This window comes from Cydia pomonella, chromosome 13 (genome assembly GCF_033807575.1).
Source record: "Cydia pomonella isolate Wapato2018A chromosome 13, ilCydPomo1, whole genome shotgun sequence".
NCBI classification, from domain to species: Eukaryota; Metazoa; Arthropoda; class Insecta; order Lepidoptera; family Tortricidae; genus Cydia; species Cydia pomonella.
The window spans coordinates 16,340,359-16,360,722 of NC_084715.1; the positions used below are offsets into that span (position 1 = coordinate 16,340,359).

At 36.8% G+C, this 20,364-nt stretch overlaps 1 protein-coding gene across 1 annotated transcript in view; it reads left to right on the top strand.

The window, feature by feature from the left end:
- Positions 1-6,851: 6,851 nt before the first annotated feature.
- The window catches only part of LOC133524407 (UNC93-like protein), a 39,815-nt gene continuing 26,302 nt past the window's right edge, over positions 6,852-20,364 (top strand). The window contains exon 1 of the mRNA XM_061860395.1: positions 6,852-7,267. The gene's annotated coding sequence lies outside the window, so the exon portion shown is untranslated. The remainder of the gene's footprint in view (positions 7,268-20,364) is intronic.

The window sequence follows — 20,364 nt, forward strand, 5'->3', positions numbered from 1 at the left end:
TTGTCTAGATTAAATACTTGAATTATTAGTGTTGGTAACTGAAGCCTCTAAAATAGGGCAATTTTAAACCTGTGTGTACCTACCTAAACCAAGGTACGTACACACTTTATTAATGAATTCCATTTGCCAAGCATGGGATTTCATTCATAATATGTATATCTATGCATTTTTGTAGCTCGCTGTTACATGCATCTGTGTTGGGTCTGACGTTATAATTTTCAAACCAGTGAATGGGTCCTGAGTTGATCCTTTTTTAATTTAAATTATAATTTAGTGCTTTTGGTTAATAAAAATCGTTTATCGTTCTTTTTACCGTGAGGTTATATCACATTTTTCACAACAGTTCGAATGTCCAATTGGAATCAAATTTTTTTTTTTAAGAAAATAGTTACAAATTTTCATATTCATATTTTGCTTTAAAAGTCTGCCTATAACTTATTTCGTGCCGAAGACGTGTGTGTACTGGAATGGTTCATTTTTTACCACACCATTCCTCCATGTTTTTAAACACGGGCAGTCCCAAGTGCGGCTCTATCAAAATACCCAGATAAGAATCAATTGTTCTTGCGCCCCGCAGCGCGCTGATGTTATGACGATGGTTTCCATTTGCAACAGTAAGCATTACAGGCGTTGTTCCAAGTGTTAGGGAGTCGGACGATGAGCAGAACTAGTTTAAGTGTACTAACTGTTGACAGTTGATATGGTTCACGGAGTAATAGGTTATAGATTGTGCCATTCACGACGACGCGTGCCTTGATTCGTATTATAAATTTGAAAAATCTGTGCGTCATCGTGGATGCCATGAACTATATAGGTACGAGTACCTGCATGCTTGGTTTCCGCAACTCGACGTCCTAAAATTGCGCCTATTTTGCGTGGTTCACGGAGTAATACTAGTACAACAGTCAGCATCAATAGTATTGTATGAAACAACACGCCAAAAGTATCTGCTACCCTAGAATTAAAAAAAAGTGCGTGTTGGAGGGTCTACCATCTTGTGGCCTGAATCGGAAACATAAACATGTACATTGACACGTCACGCCAAAGTAAGTGCTGTCATCTACCGTTCTTGTACGCTTTCTTGTGCATAGTTAATCTTTCAGAGCATTGTAGATTTTTTTACGCATAGTCTGATACACTACTTTTGATGCCGACTGTGTTGTTGTATTTTTAGTAAACGATCAAGCGCAATTGTTCAGAGAATGGTGAAATGATAATACTTTAGCGCCATTGGTGGAACTGTTATCCTCTCCCCGACCGAGTTATAGCTCTCGAAGTCACAGTTACACTGTTTCTCCTGAGCGTTTGACTCGGGTGCGCTAACAGCTATCGTAATAACAGCCGCGATGATTAGAGAAAAACTATAGGTCAGGGGCAGCGCATCGCCCATGGCAAGAGTGTTTTTACCTGCCTTACCTTCGTTAGGCGTTGTTTTAGTTTTTAGGCAAGCTTGAATAGCGGAACTGGACTACTTCATTAAGCAGGTCTTAATGAGGAAATGCTACATTAATGAAGCTAGGCATTAACTGCCAATGGAGTGGCCTATGGTTAAACTGAGACTGAGTCGACCGTCCAGTAGCGCCCTCATTAGGGGAATTGTGTTTTCTAATAAACCAATTAATTTCTGTATAAAGCAGTATACGAATATTGTTGTACTACTTATTCCCCAATTTTTGATCTACCTATGTGATTATATTACGATTATATGACTTATTTATGACTTTATCACCTAAACGGAAAAATTTAGCCACCATTTGACGTTTAGTCGATAAAGCAACATAAAACTATGTGACAAAGACCATAAGTTGGTTTATGAGAAAACACAATTCCGCTAATGAGGGCGCTACTGGACGGTCGACTCAGTCTTAAGAGGAAAAATGGCAAAGAGTTAGTAAAGTCTAAGAAAAATTTCCTTTATTATATTGATTTAAACTTACACGATTTTTACTCATTATAGTCATAATTTATAAAACTCCGATTCAGTTTAAAAATTTCTTGTTTGACAGATGAAGTAGATGGCGTTGTACGGAAAATATCCTTTGTTGTAACTTGACTGTTAGTTTCAAGTTCTGAATACCTACAAGATTACCGCTTAAGCTATGGAGCCGTACAGCGCTATCTACGTGAGCTGTCAAATTCGAAGAACAAATTGAGAGACCAACTCTTCTATAATCAATATCTCTTGTCCTACATTAAGTCAGTTCACCCACTTCTGCGCATATAGGTACATATTCGAAACGGGCACTGCTCGGAGCAAATATAATGTCGCCAAGTGCTGCTGACACACTCAAAGTGCAAAGTGCTCCTTGGGCACGGCGGCGCATTAAGTGCACTTTAACGGGGTTCACTCACGGTACGATTGATTGCTTCGATCAATCTGACGAGAATCTTGCACGATCAGTCGCTTCGAAATTGCCAGCCATGCACGGAGCAATTGGTCGTTACGATCGATGCGCGATCGAGGGATACAACGCCTGCGGCGCCTGCGTCAAGAATGAGACATAAATCATTGATCGCAAAAAGCCATACAATGGCAATTCATCGTTGCGATATTCATGGTTGCGCAGGTTTTTATTGTGATTTGCGATATCGTCATCGATTAAGTAAATCGATAACGATTTTAACATACACTACCGATCCGTCGTTTTGATCGGTCTGTAACGATGGATTGTAAAGATAAATCGTAACGTGAGTGAACCCTCTGAAGCTAAAGTCAATGTTCAAAAATGTGTAAATTAATTCTTTATATGTCAATCATGGATTCAATCAAATGTTTGATATATTTAAAGTGGATTGATAGCTAACTAAAGAACAGGTTTACTGACGGGTCAGGGTCATAACATATGATCAACTGTAATTAACATAACACTTGCATCCAAATGTAACATATCGAGGAGGAAAACTCGTAACTGGGCCAGGGCAGCAGCCTCGGAAGTTGAATATACTTCCTTACCACACGTGTAAGGCTTTTACGACGTGTCTTCAGTATGATTGTTTGTAGCAAGACCAGAGATTCAACAAAATAATTTCATAGAATGTTGCGTTTCCTAACCTAATAATACCGATTACCCCCAACGAGGGCTCCGTCTCCGTACAAATGTAAAGTTTTGACGTTTTTCCCTGTGGTGTAAGAAGATATAACTTGTCAAATTTCATAGTTCTAGGTATGGAGTGTGGAATGAAAAGGAGGAAAATATCCATGTATGAAAAGTGTCCATAAAAAAACATTAAATAGGCTTTTTAGGGTTCCGTAGCCAAATGGCAAAAAACGGAACTCCTATGGATTCGTCATGTCTGTCTGTCGGTCCGTCCGTATGTCACAGTCACTTTTTTCCGAAACTATAAGAACTATACTGTTGAAACTTGGTAAGTAGATGTATTCTGTGAACCGCATTAAGATATCCACACAAAAATAGACCAGAAAACATACTTATCCCCAAATTTCGAGTTACAGTTCTAAGTATCCCCATTTTTCAGTTCTAAGTATCCCCATACTTCGAACTGAAACTCAAATATATTTTTTCATCAGACCCATACGTGTGGGGTATCTATGTCTTCAAAAATGATATTGAGGTTTGAGTTTGCGCGAGAGACACTTCCATTCGTTTTTTTTAATACGTTATAAATGGTACGGAAACCATGGGCGAGTCCGACTCGCACTTGGCCGCTTTTTTTACGTTAACTTAGAAGTTTGCTTTTTTTCTCAGCTTCAACTGACTATATATAGACTTGAGCAGGTATATGGTTTTAATTTCAACTCGATGAACCTAGATAAAGGGGCTTGACACACAGACAGACGGACAACAAAGTGATCCTATAAGGGTTACGTTTTTTTTCTTTTTGAGGTACGGAACCCTAAATTTTTATAAACTCCATAGTTTTCCTAATAAATTAAAAAAAAAAATTAAAATTCTAGAGATATTGAATTTTTTGACGTTTCAATCAAGGGCAAATGCCATGTAATATTTACACGGAAACTTATATTGGCAAAAGGTATAGTAGTATAGAGGTATTTGCAAGAGGAGAGTCCAGCTAAAACCTTTAGGGTTAAAATACCACAGCGGTATAATTTTAGTTCTTATAAAATATCTAGATATAGCCGATGGGATGGTTTTTATGAGATAAAATAAAAGGTAAAAACCCATGCGACGGATACTTCTTCCGTCGCCAGTTTTGCGCAACGCGCCATAAGTATCGTTTGTTTAGTTCTAATTTCCTTTATGTTATAATTCTTCCCACTGTCGCATTTTATTTAGTCGGTTACAACTTAGGCCAACCAACAAGAAGGTACGTTTTATACGAAAACGATACCAAACATGGCCTACTAACTTCACCGTTGTAGACGTCAAGATGAAATTGAGAGCCCCGAAGATCTCCGAGGTATCGAAAAACTTGACAAAATCAAATTAAATTTGTAGTAATTTAATCAGCTTTCGCTTTGTGTAAGTAGTCTTCTCGCTAAGACAGACAGCAAAGTTTCCAAGATATAAGTGAAAAACCGAAAAATGGGATCTTCGAAACCTCCCCCCGGCTCAAGGGCTACGGCAATTTTGATATGTTCACCTCCTAACTAGTACAGACAAAGTTACGAAGTCAAAAATTGTGTTCCAAGCATTTTCCTGTATAACATTTTTTGAGCATTTGTTGCTTGGCCTAACTGTTACAAGCCTTTTATAAAACTCGACCCAGGTGGGCTATTTATAAAGCATATCAACCACTTCACTACGGACGGCCAGTATGTGTTTACCCATAATAATGGCTAGATATTATGACCATTCAATAGGTCAAATAACATTAGGGACAAGTTCACTGACTAATACAAGCGTCTTGTCAATTAGAAGTGTCGCCGAAATAAAATATCGAAATTCGGTTTTTACATGCTTAGTATAATGCCTTTGGTTCAACGAACTTCGTCCTCGAGTAAACACATGTATTTTTTCTTTTACATAAGCACATATTTGTTGTTAGGTTGAGGTTGTCCAGCGGTCACTTTGCTGGAAGACCGGTCGAATTTTGATTAGAACTCATTTGCTACGCCTGACTTGCAACTCAATTTAAATATTGTTTGGCTTATTTATTTTTCTTCACATATCTTTACACATTAGTTAAATGTTGAAACTAGCGGCTGAGCGGCTGTAAACAAGTAATATAGCGATGTTGTTATTCTTTATTACAGAACATCAACATTACTCTGTTAGATATAATTATAGTAAATGAGCGTTTGAAAGTGCTCTCATCAGAGTGGCCGAATGAAGCCTAAGTAGTTGGATTTTTGATGGCATTACATGGCCGGTTAAACAAGTTTGTCGGTAGAATAAGGCGAGAATTTCAAATATTCGAAGGGACGATGACCCTTTGCGCCTTATTTTTGATAAAGCCGCTTTTTTCTTCTGACGGAAATAGCTTGACAGACTATAGGGTGAAATCACCGAAAGATGAACACTTGAGCGACTAAATGAATTTTTAACAAGCAGAAACGTCTGCGAACGATGCTATTAATTCAGATTTGAGATTATTATCCAGAGGCCGTGAGTTCAATTCTCACCCAAGACAGTAATTTTTCCACTTTTGAATTTATTTTAAACTTAAGCGACTACCCCAACTTTAATTTTTTTTACGTATGTAATTGTTTTTCATCGAATTTTATTGTTAATATGATGCAACATATAATCAAGTTGAGATTAAACGACTCTTAACTCCGAACTCTCTTATCATTATTCAGTGATTTTATAAAAATAAATAAGTGCCACAATAGGCCAATTTGCCCAGAAGGTGAACAATGTGCCATAATTATGAACAATTTGTTTCTCTATAGTTGAACAAATATAAATGATATACTCCAGTAGACAAATGTAACAAATAAATAATATAAAATGGTCTTATAGTATTCAAAAGACAACTTTTCATAGAAACTAATGGTTTCAATTGCCCAAATAAGGCAAACTTACTAAAAATAAAATTAAGTAAAAACGTTCATCTTATATATTACTTCCTAAAACATGAATGAACTAACAAAATGTTTGAGTCTTCATATTTAAGGAATAAAAGCTAAAATTTGAACTAGTAATTTTCTTCGTTCAAGTTTTGGGCATAAGTAGAATCAACTAAAACAAACATCAAAATAACCGTGTTAAATATAAAAAGCTATGTCCATCTTTTAGTTAAAAAATCAACCATCAGCGGACGATTAATTTGAGACATAAAAATGTTATGAAAAAATAGGGCTTGTACAAAAGTTGAACACCGTTCATCTATTTGTTTATATGCACTATATTGGAACTATATCTTGAACAGCAATTTTCTCATATTAGAATACATTAAAGAAAATAGTACATAACGAAAACTGTAGAAAAAAAGTCTAGAATGTATACGAAGCAAAATTATATCAATATATGTATTATTATATTTTATACGCAACTGAAGGCTTAAGTATTGAAGCTGCCATCTTAATAAGATTTCCATACATTTTAGTAAGAAATACTACTAAGTGTGTAAAGTACGTCAGGATTTAATTATTTAGATTTTAGAGCCAAACGTTCATCTTCTGGGGGTCGGTCATCTTTTGGTGCCACTATCCTCGATATAAACTTAGATTCCTACTAGGCTAAGTTTGCATCGACTTGCGATTGATAATGCATATGTACGTATTCCATAGAAGCGCCTTGACCTGAAAACTTGGATTCTTACCTAATAGAACAAAAGACAATCTGATTTCCCTTATTTACCCTACGAGACGACGTAGTTAACAACCTTTTTTAGGCCGGTTAAAAATAGCTAATCCGACTGAGCTTTACATTGTTTACAGTAAAATTAATTAGTTTTCTATAGTGAGAACGTATCTATCGGCAATTGGGATCTCCCGAGTTCTTGCTAATTCCGCAGAATCGTGGGAACAGGGTCCTTGGTCGGAAAATCCTACCGGACTTATTTTGCGGATGCTTCTATTATATTAAATCATTGTCTGATGCGGAGTAAAAAACGGTTTAAATGTTATATTTGTTAGTAATTATAAAAGGCCTTATCAGTGCGGATAATCTTGATCTCGTGGCCATATACTCGAGCGGGTTAAGTATTCAGCCAGTAAAGACGGCCGCGCGGTTGCGTACGCTTGGCGTTTGCCATAAGACGCGCGAAAACTTTAAAAACTCCTAAAATTTCAAAGAAAATATTTAGCTATTTTTTTGTGGCTTGTTTTCTAGTTAACGTATAATTGTTTCGGTAGTTTTTATTAATTTACGTTAAAAGTATGGTATTCATTAAAGAACAGGTAAATACCAATATTCAATAAAATTAAAACATCGCAGTTCAGTGATATACCGAGTTATAGGATAGGTGATAGCTGATAGATATAGTTTATTGAAAAGAGGCAAATGATACACATAACACTAACATATCTAACTAAATAAAAGTACTTGCTACAGTATCCTTGAGTGCAACATAGTGATTTGTATACTTATTTCGAAATCAAATTATCTCTACGAATGTTTGCGATAAATATGTGATTTTTCAAATACCTGGCTAAGTGGCAGATTACCTTAATAAAAAAATGAACTTAATATAAAAATAGCTATTCAAATTACTATATATTTACAAAAACAATATAAAAATGGTTTCGTTTTAATATATTCTATTTGTTTCTCAGTATAGTAACCTATGATATAGGTAAGATAAAAACGAAATAAGAATATATATATACTTAGTGTGACCACACTGAGAATCAATATTGAATATAATAGAGAATATTACCTATACTAATATCACAGTGACTCGGTACGAAGCAAAGTCATCTAATCATTTTGAAAGATCAGAATTATCAACTTGTTCACTTTCATTGTGTCAAACACGGGGGAAGGAAAATATTGAAAGATAAATAAAATTTGCAATAAGAAACGCGATAACGCTGCATTTCAAGGCTGCACTCAGCGTTTACAACCACGTTTTCTATATTTAATATCCTCATAAAGAAAAACAATATTTTCTCACCACACCAGCTGGTAAAGGCCCTTTTGATTGGTCGAAAACGGATGAGAAAGTTGCATTTTATCCACATGTGGGGCAAAGTAATCTGATGCAAATTTTGAGTTGTTTTCTTAGCTGGCAGAATTGACTTTCATATAATGATTTTGAATGTTAAATATTTGAAGAAGTTCATTTGGATTTGATTTTGTTTGATATCTTACAACTAATATTTTCTTCGGGTTGGTGTAGTCAAAAATTTTGTTTTTCACTCGGGAGCAAAATTTGTTTAACTCTCGTGCTTTGAAACCCTCGCAACGCTCAAGGTTTAATTTCCCGCACCACTCGCTACGCTCGTAGTTCAATTTTGGAATCTTTCGCTTGCTCGGGTACGAGTGGTTAAACAACAACTTTGCCCCCTCGTAATACAAATAACTGTTTCAGCACACTGTTCCGTAGGCCCTCTTTATTCCTCAAAAATTGATGAGAACATTGCGTTTTTCCACAAAATTGGTAAAGAATCGGATGTAAATTTTGAGTGGTGTTGTGTCCTTATGATGGCTGGTAGAATTGACTTTTAAGTGATGGTTTTGTATGATAAATACTTAATAATATTTATTTGGATTAGATATTTAATGTTTTACAGTTAATGTTTCGCTCGCGTTGGTGTGATGAAAAATTTCGTGTTCCATTTAGGAGCAAAGCTAAACAAACTTCGCAGGAGTTCGGCTTCTTCCCGATTTTTTCCTTAGCCGAAAAGATAGGTAAAATTTCAACTGATTTTTCGTACCTAAGCCGGGGTTTGAACTCACGACTTCCGGCTAGGAAGTTGCACGCCTTACACAGCTTTGATATTTTGGCCACTGTTAGTTTTCTCCTTGTCTCTAATTGTACACGAAGTAGGCATTCGTATAAAAAGTTTTTCGTCCAATCTTGAAAGTTGGAATTCGGGTATATTCACTCGTTTTTCGTCACAAGCTTCACTTAATGATCGGCCACCTATGGCTATGCACTCAGAAGCCGTGTACTGTACTTGAGGCTAAAAATAGCGTGATGAGCACTCAAGAACCCTAATGCCTCATGATGGGAAAATTGCACAGTTCCTACCGTTAACCGGTGAAACGTTCTGCTCAATATTGCATTTGAAGTAGATACTTGCTTGAACCTTATAATACAGGAAAGTATGTATGTATTTTTTGTTAAGTATTTTTCACGGTACGTGCAATAACACTTAAGGGCATTTTACCAGTTACTGAGACCTTCACATGGGCGTAAGGTGATATACGTATTTGGGGGCATCTTTTATACAATGTGCTTTTTACTGATTCCCCATACTTCAACCTCTTTTCCCCCCTAACGCAGTTTTCCTCCCCATTTTTGCCCTTATGGAATGATTTTAGGGTTGAAAACTATTTTATACCCTTCCCCACAACAAAAACTATCGAATTACCAAATTTCAACTAAATCGGTTCAGCAGTTGTTGATCCCCCATAAAAAATTTCACCCCCCTTTTCACCCCCTTAGGGGCTCAAAATGACAAATTTGAATTTTTTGTTGTTTGTGTACTAATACTATCCTACACACCAAATTTCACCTTCCTAGGACTCCAGGAAGTACCCTAAGGGTTTTGATGATCATCAGTGAGTGAGTGAAATTAGGGTTTTTTAGATATGAATAATATCTAAAGTTATGAGCTATGCAATTATTATTTTTTTTGGCTTAATAAGCTCGCTATTGACATTATATCCCGAAAATTTTGTTTATCTGATATAATTCAAACCCAAGTTGTGAAGGTTCAAAAAAACGATGAAGCGCTTCGAGAAAAGGTAGGTAATGCCCTTGCGCTTCGCTTTGCTCGTCTTGGCGAGGCACTACCGTGCCCCCAAATAATGAGCAATGTTTTCAAACAAAATATGTCATCACTTCAGCGCACCATAGCAAAGAGAGAATCTAAGTAAAGTCTAAGAAAAAAACGATGGCGATATACCTTTGGCCTATACTCGAGTAGATGACACCGTTTTTTATTTCACCGTATTTCACACATATTAGTGAAAGAACATGGGTCAAATAGCCTACATATGTTATTCTAAGAGTTTTAGTCCTGTGTCGGAAGATTTATAGTTGGCGGTGAATTTATAGTTGACTACAAAATTTACTTTGACAATACGCCTCTATACTCAATTCTCTTTGGCCATAGCAAATCCTACATAGATAGGTAATCCTAGGTAGGTAAGTGGATAATATTGGGTTAAGATTGGGGAAATCTGCTCTCTGCCTTCAAGATAATGTTATTATAGTAGATATAATCCTGAGTTAGTTCTAGTGTGTTATCTCGCCGAATTCTATTTGACATGTCTTTATAGCTAAAGTAACAATTTTTAAAGTTTCTAGACAAGATTACTCTTAAGATAAGATTGATTACATTAATTGCGGCTCAGATCTCGGTAAATTTGTGATTGAACTTAGGTGTATAAGTATTTTTTTTTTATACTACGTCGGTGGCAAACAAGCATACGGCCTGCCTGATGGTAAGCAGTATCCGTAGCCTATGTACGCCTGCAACTCCAGAGGAGTTACATGCGCGTTGCCGACCCTAACCCCCTCCCACCCTCGTTGAGTTTTTTTTCTGGCAATAATGAATTACCTGAAAGTAGAAGTTCCTATTAATAATAATATTGAAACAAACAGGAAGAATTTCACGAGAAAATGATAGGTTCGCGCGTGCATTGCTACCTTCAGTTTAGTTTTATGCTACATACCCCGTAACCTACCTGCAGATGTCGATAAAGTCGTCTAATGCCAAACCATTCACTTGTAGTACCAATTCGTACCTACCTATTTGTGAGACATTTTCCACCTACAGATACTGAAATAGTCACTCATTATGCATGACATTTAATTTTAATTCATGTTTATAAAAATGTTTTCATTATACAAAGAGCTAGGGTAAAGCCACCAAGTAGTCAGCCTTTTTACGAAATTTCTATGTTCAAGATCGCTTAATTTTCTATAAAGAATAAAACGTAATTGAATTTTGATTTTGGAATTATTTCATTAAATCATGCTGTAAGGGCCTTTTTGCCAGTAATCAGCCTCCTGTGTACCAATAGACAGCCGTCAAGTACCCAGTGTCCAACAATCCCATTTTAACGGTTGACTAGTGGGTTCTATGTTCCGTGATCTCAGTGCCCAGTAGTCAGCCGCAGGTTGACTACTTGATTTAACGACTTACAATTCATTTGGAAATATAAAAAAATCTCAAATCCTATGGTCAGCCTCCCTCGGTCGACTTTAGGGTTAACGACCTTTTTAAAATTTCTGCCTCAAACCCAGTAGTCAGGCAGGGGAGGCTGACTATTGGATTTTGCACAAAAAAACTGGCCAAGTGCGAGTCGGACTCGCGCACGAATGGTTCCGTACCATTATTTATAAAAACGGCAAAAAATTATGTTTGTTGTACGGAAGCCCCCTTAAATATTTATTTTATTCTGTTTTTAGTATTTGTTGTTATAGCGGCAACAGAAATACATCAGCTGTGAAAATGTCAACTGTCTAGCTATCACGGTTCATGAGATACAGCCTGGTGACAGATGGACGGACGGACGGACGGACGGACAGCGAAGTCTCAGTAATAGGGTCCCGTTTGACCCTTTGGGTACGGAACCCTAAAAAGTAGTTCCTAATAGCCAGCCCCCTTAAAAATGTTACTTTAATATGAATGCACATTATTTCTTTACGTTTTTCAGGCAGATTAATTATTAATTATGTGAAGCAGTCCCCATTCTTTTAACAAAAATCACATTTCGGCTGGTAACGTCCTTTCAAAATACCATGTGACACTCCAAAAAAAAGGCGGATATCACTTAACCATTCATGTCAGAAGACAGCACTTCTTTGAATTAGTTTTGTGGTGCATGCTAGATAATTCTTTTATAAATTAAGCTATTATAGTTTATCAATCTATATAACATCTACTTTTGGCATAAAAAATAGAAAAACTTTGCTAATTACAATCAAAAATAAGCAAGGAAGGTTGACCACTGGTGCATGGCTGAGCACTGGTTCCTTTACCCTAATCGCATCTTTTAGGAAGAATATCAGGTTTATAAATCAAGGTTATTTCTTCCGCGAATTAGCGCAGATTATTGGCAAAAAATGTTAATTGATTAGGTTATTATACAATAACCAGCTTCCGGTATCTATTAACGATAGACGTAAACAAAATCGCATGCCTTAATATGTATTTCAAGGGTAATGCAAGTATGTAATGTTTATGTCTAGCTGTAGTCAGAAAACTCTACATATACATCAATCAATATTTGTAAATATATCATTATGTGTACCTACGAGGTTTTGACTGGCCACTCAACTGTTTTTTACATACCTACTTAGGTAATTTGCAAGGTTTTTTAACGAAAATTTTACCAGAGTAACAATGATATTGTTGTCCGAGTTTAGAATCTTTCAGCTGCCTTTATGATTAGTTCCACCCATGTTCCACCTGCCACAACGACACGTCGATGCTAATCTGTGAATTAAGCATAGTAATGAGTGTGTAATATAGGTCTACACATAATTTGGAGCACAATAATTTGTAGCCAATTGTCACTCATCTCTAAGTATAAGGCCTGAGTGGACGCTCGAGTTGGGCGTGCAGCAAATAGTAGAAGCCGTACGAGCCCAATTTCAAAGATAAACCGCAAATCGATGTACAGTTTAGCCATTTGGCACACGCTGCACTAGAGGTCAAAACAATTTTTTTGACCCGCAGTTCCTAAAAAAAACAAACTATACCAAATGATGAAAAGACTAGGTAAAATGGTTAAAGAGGTATTCCCCGTTGGAAATATGGATACTACGTATCATTTTATGATTAATATTTACCGTATCTGCAGTACAGTTCCATAAGTCTCTTAAACAAGGTACTGAAGTAGAACTGTGTCACTTCAAAAAAAAAAAACTAAATGATATTATATTCAAAATTGATTTCTTGGGGTTAGATATGAGGATATCCCATATCGTTTGTGGTATATTGTACAAAAAACAAATCAGCCATATCGTATCTGGAGGAGCTCTAACTCATACCGAGTTTCCGTTTTGAAAATTATTTTTGTTTTATTTTAAAAAAATGACTGAAATATAATAATGTGGTATGTTTCTAGAATCGCCTCAGAAAGCCCTTTCATATGATACCACACACGATAGGTTTCTGAATTATTTCTTTTCCATACAAATAAAAGTATGACTCGGCACTCCCGTCCTAAGGGAATTTATTTTTAGGAACTGTGGGTCAAAAATTTTGTTTTGACCTCTAGTATGCGTGTGCCAAATTGCTAAACTGTATGTAATCGATTTGCGGTTTTTTTATGCGTACACCTTACACTAAAATGCAAACGTATAGGAGCGGCCTTAGTGCACGCTGCTCATATCACTTGTGAGCCGGACGCCACGCTGCACGCCCCGCCGAACGCTCCGCTTCGAGTGTCCAGTCAGGGCTAACACTTAGATTTCTTTGTCTTCGGTTAAAAATGCTTTACGATTTATTATTGTTATTGTAATTATGTTATTTACCATAACAAATGCTGTCGTTGATCTTTGTTTTACTTTTTCAACTATGTATTTTACAGTAGCCAAGTTAAGTTAGGCACACCGTAGGTACAGATGTACCGCATAATTATTTTCCATCATATTTTCACGGAATCGTTCGAACGTGAAAAGTCTAAAAGTACTGAGGTTCACTGAAGTAGCATGACAAATACTTCCAATGCATAGCATGACAATAGATCCGAGAAAATACGATGGTAAACAACTATGCACAACATCTGTGCAATGATAATGATGACGGCGTTATTCATAAACGTTTGTCAAATAATAACCCTTGATAATCGTTTGTCCCTATCCGCCATTTTGACGTTTATGTTTGTTAGAAAGAGACAAAATTTAACAAAGGATATAGGAACTGCAATCACGTACTGCTCGCCCTTTCAAAGATAACATACACCAGAGAATTTGGGAAGGTTACCGCCGTGGTTGGTCTAGTGGTCAGGATGATAGCAGCGTAAGCTGAAGTCGTTGGTCGATCTCCGCCACCGGTGGACCTAGTCGCTTTATGTTTTTCCCGGCGTATTGCCACGGCTCATGGGAGCCTGGGCTCCGCTTGGCAACTAATCCCAAGAATTGGCGTAGGCACTAGTTTTTAAGAAAGCGACTTCCATCTGACATTCCAACCCAGATGGGACACTAGCCTTATTGGAATTAGTCCAGTTTCCTCACGATGTTTCCTTCACCGAAAACCGACTGGTATTAATATATCGTACATAAGTTCCGAAAAACTCATTAGTACAAGCCGGGGGTTGAACCCGCGACCTCCGGATTGAAAATCACACGCTCTAACCGCTAGGCGACCAACTCTATATCTTTAGTGTATTGATATCTATTTCAGTTTATGACTCTCGTGTGACTTATCTTTGAAGATGCGTCGTCACGTGAATGCCTAATTACCTTGCAGTTTGGCCCAAACGCACGGCCATTCACTGCATAGGTACCTATTATATTAGTAAAGTCCGTAGTCCGACGGGCCAGGGCCATGTTTGATTACTCAATGGTTGACTGGTTGCCATAGAGTTGGTACTTATTTTCAATGTAGGTCCCTACGCAGGTAAGGATGTCGATTAGTAAATAAGTGACAAAAATTGTCCAAAATTGTAGGAAACTGGCTCGCCAATGCTTTACTTCTGTGCCTAAGACAAATTAGATCATCATCATCAATATGTGTTGATCCAATTTTGCAAATCTGCAATACTTAGTTCAATAATTATTTTTACTTATAACTTACTATTTAAATTCTTATACGAACCAACCCGACTTGAAGTTCTACAATTCGCAAAATAAACCAAACCAAAACAAATATAGCTCAACCATAAAAACAACGCCGGGTCCTCAAGTTGAGCATCACCATTGCTTCTTGTCTGGTGGTGATGCCGGGCCCGGTATCGCATATACCATAATAACCTTTCGCAAATAAATGAGGAGGGACCCCTCTTCAATTGACACTATTTGAAAAAAAAAAAACGACTTTGAGTTGGCACAGAGTGTGGTGTGGACAATGATACGCGGGTTTATTGTGCGGTTAATGCTGGGTTTTATCATGATTACACATAATAAACGGCTTAGAAAACTAAAGGTTGCACATACGCAATAGTAGCTGAGGGGAGGGTTATGTGTTAGTCATTGCCGGATAGATTAAGGTGCTTTCGAAACATAGGTTTTGTACCTGTACATTAATGAAGATTGCGTTAAATAGCTAGATTTAATATAAAATAGAGAAGATTTAAAAGAAATGAAAAAATAACCGAAATGAGAGGTTACCTACTCTAAGCATTTAAGTTACATGTATTGAACAGACAAAATTTGAGAGCAGCATACATAAGGTTTTGACTTGAGAAAGTGGACTTAGAAGGTTTGCTTGCGACTTACCGAATGTCGTATTATCAGTTATGGTCTATATATTTTCTACAGAGTACAGAACTACTAATAGGGGCGCAATTTTACTTGCTTTAAAGACAAGTAACATAGAGTTCCAATAAAACTAATTTGGCGTGGCGAGGATGTATTATTTGCAGTAAGGTGTCATAAAACAAAGTCAAATTGCTTGAAGGAGGCATCAAATTCATAACACTTTTTACATCGTGTTTGGTAATAACATTGCGGTTTTGTGGACTTTATTACGACAATTCAAGTAAATTACATATTTTTTACATACAGAGACCGCAATAAAAACCCCTAAATTTGAGTATGCGCACCTACAAATAAGGCTATTCACTAAATCTCACTCTTACAAGTAAAGGCTAGATCGGACTACGGTAGTAATTTAGTCGAGTGGCGAGTATTTACTCGCCCGAAAAATTGAATAAAATGGATCCACCTGACTAAATCACTGACTACTACCAACTCTACTAAAAATAAAAATTTCTTTTTGCAAACTTTACACTTACATGAAAGGATAAAAGAAACTTATTAGCGAAAATGTTATGGAATAGTGCTCAGTGCTCAGTAATTGACGATTTACTATTAAAATGAATTTTTATCATAAAATGATGTATAAAATAAAAATATCAAAAAACGTTCATCACATCTGTACCTTTGATTTGATTGTCAACCGACGAATATTAAAATTCTTATTTATCATTTTCCCAATCTTCGCATATTCTTTTCTGTAGTGTAAAGTTTTTTTTACAAACACACCATATACAACATCCAAGATAATCCTACATCACATATATGGAACCGTGCTTCTTTGCGTGAAATTAGAAAACCACATCATCTCGCTTGGGGCTAATTCTGGCTAATTATGCGGATGCATGATCGTTACCACCACAACCTTGATACAGCATGTGCATTGCAACTACCCGGAACATACACTAATTATTATCATAAAAAGTATATTTATATATTTATTTAGTTTTTATAGGGCAATTAGTCGCGTGACTCCGTCACATTATTATTGTCTTATCCCCTTATTCATAAACGTGTACTAAAGTTACGATGCCGCTAATAATCGTTTGTCCCTTTCCATCATACCAATACGTCGGAAAGGGACAAACGATTATTAGCGGCATCGTAACTTAAGTACACGTTTATGAATAAGGGTGTTATTGTTTATTCACTTGTTTCGTCGTCGAAAGTGTGACAGGGAGGCAACACGTCGAACGTGGTTCGCGGGAGGCCCTCTGCTCCGTGAAACGAGAAAATACCTATACTAGACAGTACCATCAGCAAACTGAATAAAATACCTATTACAGAATGTCGAAGCAAAAATATAGCGTTAGATACAGTTTTGATCGGAAATAGATGTCCCTTAGAGTTGGTCTAAAGTCCCTAGCTTTTCAAAGATGTATATATATCTACTCGAGAATTTGGGACGAGAACCAATTAAAGTTGCCGAGTGGTCTAAAGGAAGACGCAGGTTCGATTTCGGCCTCGGCCACAGGAGGGCTTGGTCACTTTTTACAAGCTTTTATTTAACTTAAATTTTTGTGGCCTGCTTTTATGTCCTGGAATCTTGCAAGTCAAATTTGACCCACTTCCCGGTTTCCGATTAAGCTGAAAATTTGCATACATATGTAAGTCGGGTAACAATGCAATATTATGGTACCATCAAGCTGATCTGATAATGGAGACAGGAGGTAGCCATAGGAACTCTGTGATAAAACAATGCAACCTAATTTTTGTTTGGGGTTTTTAGAATTGTCTCGATGAGTATTAGTTGCCTGTGGAAAAAAAGTACAGTCAGCGATAAAAGCTTGGACCAAAAATTAATTTTTTGATAAAAACTTATTCTTTAGTAGGTAGGTAATTAAAACAAAAAAACATTACTTTGCTAATCCGCGAAAAGATAACGTGCTAGTCAATCAGTGCTAACCCGTTATACTTACTTGCGTATTTTACATGCAAATAATGTTCCCACTCTCCCACTGCAAAAATAAATACGCAAATAAATATAACAACCGACCACCAAACGTACAAAACTCGACAGTCTTTCGCCTCTCTACGAGGCATCCTCAGGAGATGCTGGAGATGTTGACGGTCCGACGTCCGGTTCAGTTGTCGGATCTCCACGAATTACTAGCACGATCACGATATCTTTTCGCGGATCAGCAAAGTAATATTTTTTGTTTCAATTAGCAATTTTGATTCGCAAAGGAACGCCTGATTTTATTAATTAATTACTGTAGGAGTGAGACTATTTAAAAAAAAATGATTGGATTTGTTCCCTAAGTTCTATTAGGTACCTATAGTTTCGTAGAACGGTTTGTTAGTATAATATATTTACCTAGCAATATTACCTACTTGATTAAGCGGAAGACGGATAATTTATTCACACAGATGACATTTTTTGGACTTAAGGAGTGGTTGAATTCTAATAATTCAATATCTTTAAATAAACACCTATCATCACAAATTTGGCCAGAATAAGAAAAACAAAGAATTTATGTAATATATCACACCATATATTCAGAAAAACAACTCAATACTGGAATTACACTTTATTCAACTGCCACTTAAACTAGCACTTCCACTAAGGTATACATACTTTTTGGTACCATAGAATACAACCAGTTGTTAACACTACCGCAGTCAAGCAAAGAATGACCTGTCAGCCCACTGTTCGGTCCTTTTAAAACCTCCGCTCGGTCACGCCATCTCTCGGCGTGTACTCAATGTTACCGATATTGACATTAAATTGGCGCGTTTTGTTAATATTACCACAAAATACTTCAACATTAATCACGAAACCCAACAATCGTCCATCCTGATAACGTGTATGTCCCCATGCACGCATCATGTGAAACCCAACAATCGGCTGACAGTATGTAAATAAAAATACCTAAGTACATAATTCATTTTACTATAACTACGATAAACATAATATTTCAAATATTATTATCCAAATCTTTCTGGACAAAAAAAAATAATAATCATTTTGCAATACATTATATTTATGTGAGCAAACCTGTTCCCACATTGTATTTATTATTAACTTTATGTGTTGAGATATGAGCAAATCTGGTCCCATAACCCTACACTCTAACTAATGAAAGTTATTTTCATATTTTGTACATATAGTGAGCTAAACTGTTCTCACTTTCTTATTTACCTTATTTACTCGGAGTGAGCTAAACTGTTCTCACTTTCTTATTTACTCCAGTGAGCTAAACTGTTCTCACTGTAGAAGACAATATAAATATACTCTTTAGGTATAGTTTGGATTCACCCATTTAACAAAACATGCTTATTCTATAACATGCAAGATTTATTAAGAACTTATTTTAAAGCCCTATGGCCTAGTTAATAAACTTTAATTATAATTATATTTATACATAGTCTAGAATAGCCTCATCAACATTAAATCAAATTAACAATTCATCAATGAGTATCTGTATCATCTTCAGTATCAGTATCGTCATGGATTTCAAGGGCAGCAACATGAACCCAGGGTTTCATACGCTCAGCGGCTACAGTAGAATTATACCCTGTTTTCATGTTACTGAACCCCGGTACTGACGTTATTCTATAGCGGTCATTTCCTAGCACTTTTGATACCCGGAATGGCCCTACATATGCAGGCAGTAATTTCTTACTTTTACCATCGTTGTTAAAAGAAGTTTTCGTTATTTTAACAAGGTCACCCTCATTGTAACAGTGAGCAGGTCGTCTACCTTTATCGTAGTATGCCTTTTGTTTTATTTGTTCTCTATCAATCTTGTCCTTGACCTCTTTTCTAATTGAATCTAAATTATTAGTTTCGCGTGTTGACTGGGAGATCTCGTCGAGCGCGGGGTTAATTTCACCGCTCATGAACGTACCAAATAATACTTCTGAGGGCATCCTTCCTGTTGTTTTATTTATTGTATTGTTCATACCCCACTGTATTTTCCCCACTTCATTATCCCAGTCCCTCTCGTTCTGGTTTAAGTTTAGCGCTATTAAGGAATTTAAAATGGTTCGATTGTAGCGCTCCACTTGTCCATTTGACTGTGGACTAGCTACCGCATTCAATATATGCTTGATTCCTTTCTCAGCGCAATACCGTTGGAAGGAATGGGAAGTGAAGCAACTACCCCGATCTGTCACTAAACGAACCGGAACTTTAAAAGTATAAAATATATCGCTCAAAACCTTAATAACGTTCAAGGTCTTGGTATTTCTCACAGGTCGTGCAAATGTAAATTTCGTAAAGGCATCAACAACTACTAACAGGTAAGAATTTCCCCTCTTTGATTTGACAAAGGGCCCAAGGTGGTCGGCATGCAAAGTGTGAAATGGAATTTCTATTTTTGTAATGGGATGTAACAAGCCTTCCTGATTGTTTTTGGTTTGCTTTGCATATGCACACTCAATGCATGCAGTAACATACTTCTTTATGAATCGCGACATTTTCGGAAACCAATACTGTTTCTTTATTTTTTCCAACGTTTTCTCAATACCAAAGTGTCCAATATCATCGTGGTTCATTTTGCAAACCTGCCACCTTGCGCCCTTGGGAACCACCCATCGAAGGTTATTTTTGTCACCGTCGAGACACCTAAACAACTTGTTGTCTTTGACGACATAATTATCCCTAATATGTTGCAGATCTGTAGGGTCAACTTCACTCATGAGAGTGTTACGGATCCTAAGGATTTCCGAATCCCCTAATTGGAGCGTAAGTAACCAATCCTCATTGGTTATATTCATAATGGCCGGAAAGGGCTCAAAATTAGAGACAGGGCCAGCTGCTGGATTTCGGGAAAGCGCATCGACATGTGACATTTTTATTCCCGCCCTGTACTCTATAGAACAATTGTACTCTTGTAGCATAAGCCACCAACGGGCAATACGTGGTATTAAATCTCGCTTTGAGAACGT